The sequence below is a fragment of the Pteropus vampyrus genome, unplaced genomic scaffold (assembly GCF_000151845.1).
Source record: "Pteropus vampyrus isolate Shadow unplaced genomic scaffold, Pvam_2.0 Scaffold14, whole genome shotgun sequence".
Taxonomy (NCBI): Eukaryota; Metazoa; Chordata; class Mammalia; order Chiroptera; family Pteropodidae; genus Pteropus; species Pteropus vampyrus.
The window spans coordinates 535,474-539,780 of record NW_011888795.1 but is presented as its reverse complement, the minus strand read 5'-3'; the positions used below and the strand labels follow the sequence as shown (position 1 = coordinate 539,780).

The following is a 4,307-nucleotide window of genomic DNA, read 5'->3' as shown; positions in this document are numbered from 1 at the left end:
TGGGGAGTTGTGAGGGGGTCATAATTGCCATTTTCAACCTCATTTCCCACCTCTACCTCTCCACTGCCCAAGTCTACTGTGCATCCTCACCTCCTAGCCCTCTACCATTTCCCAAACCTCACTCCTCATTCTGTTCACCTGACAAAATGCTTCTCCGCCCCATTCACCTCAATAGTCACTCCACCCTGAGGTCTTCCCTGCACCCTTCACCCTGCAGAATGTCAGCCCATCCTCTGTATTTCCTCCAGCTTTGTTTATGATTTTATTGTGACCTTTCCACTTTCCATGTGTGTTACAGCTGGTTGTCTTTGTCTCTTGGAGAGATTGTGGACTCATTGAGCACAGGGACCTTGACTTGTTATTGCTGAATTTCCAGACTCTGACATACTACAGGAGGTATGTGTTTAAAAAAAAAAAAAATTAGTTGGATGTCAGTCCTCTGTGGTTTTCTCTTTTTTTTCTGCCTCTCTCTCTTTCCATTTACCCCTTGCTCTGACACCCTTGTCTTTCTTTGCACATCTCTTTCTGCATCTCTAAGTTTCTTTTTCTGTTTCTCAGTCTGTCTCTGTTTCTCTCTCATACACATGCAGACACGTGCACATAGACACTTACACAATAATATGCAGAAATTTCTTTTGAGCATCTTGTCTTATGGCAATAGGAGGACAGGTGGGAAAGAAATGAGAGTGGAATGGGATAAGATTGGGGTTGAAGAGGAACCTTTACTTTAAGAGAAAACCTAACTATATACCTGGTTTAAACATTAGGTTAAAATAACCACATTATTACCCCCATATCCACCTATGGAGGAAAGTCATTCCTCTTACCTTCATGTAACACAGAGTTTCTCAACGGTGGTCCTATTGATATTTTGGATTAGATAATTCTATTGTGGGAGAATGTCCTGTGTACTGTAGGATGTTTAGCAGCATCTCTGGCCTCTAACTACCAGTAGCAGTCTCCAATTGTGACAATAAAAAACGTCTCTAGATATTGCCAAATGTCCTTGAGAACAAAATGCTCCCTTTCACCACTGAGAACATTTTTCTCACAGGATCTGAAGGCATTCATCTGCAATTTTTCAGGCAGCCTTTCAAGCATATAATTTCTACAGGGTGCAACAGAGAATACAGTGCCTGGATTCACAACAGAACAGCAACCTCAGCCTGTTCTCAGTCTTCCCGAAGTCTGGGTCTGACCTTTTTAGATCAAACGTTGACCTTGTGAGGCCTCTGGTGGCTTACAGGGTACATTTGTGCTGCCCCTTCTGTGAAGATCATCTCTAAGTCAAGACACACAACTTGGATTTCAGTTCCCATTCACCAACACAACTAGGCCATTATATACAGTGCACAAACTGCACAACAGTGTACTGTGGCCCTAGACACAACCTCCCCTTTTGCTACTAAACAGTGGGATTGCTACCAGTGAAGTTGTTCTTCTCAAACAGCCCTATTCTTCCCTAACATCACCATAACCGAGGGGATGCGTGCCAGTGGGGGTGAGATGTGGAGAGGCACTTTTTTTTTTTTGCTGCTTAAAGCATCGGACTGTCCTTGCTGAATGTAGTTCATTTAGTAGCAAAATTTGGTTAGACTAGAAGGAAAAGGAGACTATATTGTTGTGAAAATCTAGGTAAACTCAGAAAACATCAGGATGGAAATGACAGATGACTAGAGAAATTGATGACCCACAATGACAAACCAGTTTCTGGGACTTTGTACGACAGGAGTCTCAGGGACTTGCAAAAGTAAATTTGACTATGTATGTGACCTTAGAAGAATTCACCCCTTGAAGATTTATGTAGTTTGATCCTGATCCTGCCTAATTTTGTAGTCAGCCTGCAGTGGTGTAAGCACTGGCATTTTAGTACGATGCCTAAAATGTTGTTTAGAAATGTTAAAGTACTTAAAGGAAGTTTACGTCAATTTTTATTTGGTTTGTTACCAAGAGAGTATTTGGATCGAGTATTATTTGTTTTCCAAATTCTACTTTCGAGCCAACTTCTTCCACAGGCCTGACCTTCCTTGCAGAATTGCACACACATTCAAGACACAGCCTTGAACTCTGAAACAGGTAATTTATGCTGCCACATATGTTTTTCCCAAGGAGGTAAAAGATAGAATAATGACTTTTAAATGTCATTAGCAAACAGCTTGAGAAAGAAATGTTTTCTTAAGTACAGAGCTTCAAATATGGTGATTAAAAAGTCTTGCTATTTAATTACTTTTGGCAATTAAAAATTTAAAAAAAAAACACAACACTATTGTAGGAAAAGTCTTGCTGATGGAAGCTTCAGTCTGGAATTCAGGCATCTGCATGTCCACAATCCCACTCACCACGCAAGCCAAGGACTGGAGGAAAGATTTACTTTGCCTCTGATTACATCTGATTGTCATCAGCGATGACAGTAAACAAGGCAGAAAGGCCAAATGATACTTGTGGGAAGCCCTAAAAAGGGCCTGGGAAACATTTTCAATTGAAGATACACAAGAGAAAAAAATCAGCTGAGAGTCACGTAGATCAAAGGCAAACCTACTTAAATCAGTCATCAGAGCAGTAGAAATTAAAATAACAAAGAGACAGCACTTTATACCTATTAGATTGGCAGTTGTTAGCAAGTTGAATAAAGCCAAGTGTAGTGGGGCAGTGGAAAACTCCTGAACTGCTGGTGGAAGGGGCAGTGGTGCAGCCACCCTGAAAAGAATAAGAATTTAGTCAAATCATGTATATTCTATGACCTAGCAATTCCTCTCCTGGTTTATCTCAAGGAAAAACTCACACAGGCTCATAAGGGGTCACGTAAGAGGATATTTACCGCAGTGTTATTTGTGGAATTGGAGGCGATCTGAGTTCATCACTGGAGTAACGGAATAAGTCATGCTGTATGCACACAATGAAGTACTATGCAGCACTTAGAAGCAAAAGAGTAGTTGCATGCATAATGACATAAATAGATGTTAAAAATAAAGTGCTGCATTTAAAAAGCATGAAACCAGTGCTCATGCTTTCTTCTTTCTTCTCCTGTGGCCATTCTGCTGATACGAATGTCAAAGTAATTCTTTATTTCATGGCAGCACATATACTAAAATTGGAATGAAGATTAGCATGGCCCCTGTGGAAGGATGACACACAAGAGACAAACAAAAACTCATAGACACAGAGAACAGTTTAGTGGTTACCAAAGGGAAAGGCGGGATGGGGAGAAATAGGGACGGGTAAAGGGGATCAAATATATGGTGACGAAAAGAGATGTGACTTTTGGTGGTGAACACACAACACAATATACGGATGACATATTATTAAATCGTACACTTGAAATCCATAGAATCTTATTAACCAATGTCACCCCAATAAATTTAATAAAAAAATATCAAACCACACATGAGAGAAGGCATAATTATTTAGTCATGCCAAACTCCTCACGGTTAAGTGTTCTGATCGGAGATAACCCAGGGGTAGCAGATGAGCTACCTAACAAAATTCTTTGTAAAGCAAGTTTAGCCATGAATACTTTTAGGGCATTCAAAACTAAAATAAGATTAAAAAATAAAAAATAAATAAAATAAAACAAAAAGTATGAAACCAAATAAGATATAGACCACATTAGCGTTTATATGATTTAAGACCATATTGAACTACAAAATATAGTTTGTAAAGACATAAACAAAAAGATCCACATTAAACATATTAGGATGTTTACGTATATAGGGAACAGAAAAAGGAATGAGAGTTGGAATTGAAATAAAAAGGCATATATAAATAAAATAAGAGGGGGGTCTTGTATGTATTTGTGATGACAATATTTTATGAATCGGAAAAGGCAAGGGACCAGGTCTCTCCTAGAAAATCCAGAAAGGAATGCAGCCCTGCAGACACTTTGATTTTAACCCTTTAAGGCTCACTTCTGATATCTGACCTCTGGAACTTTAAGATAATAAATTTCTGTTGTTTTAAGCCATAAAGTTTGTGGTAATTTGTTACAACAGCAATAGGAAACTCATACAATAACTATAATTAATATATTAAAGAAACTAGTGAGAAGGTGTACAACAGACATAAACAAATGGGGAATTAATTTCAGCAATGAGATGTAAGCTATTCAAACTAGTCAAATTTAAATGTCATGTGACAAGCACAATATCAGAAATAAAGAATTACTTTGACATTCGTATCAGCAGAATGGCCACAGGAGAAGAAAGAATCAGTGGACTTAAAAATAGGTGAGAAATCATGCAAACTGGAACACAAAAAGTAAAAAGGGTAAAAATGCAAAACATACATCCAAGAGCCCTGGGACAATATCA

General features: G+C 38.6%; 1 pseudogene; it reads left to right on the top strand.

The window, feature by feature from the left end:
- Window positions 1-3,063: 3,063 nt before the first annotated feature.
- LOC111734381 lies at window positions 3,064-3,156 on the top strand (annotated as a pseudogene).
- The last annotated feature ends 1,151 nt before the right edge of the window (window positions 3,157-4,307 follow it).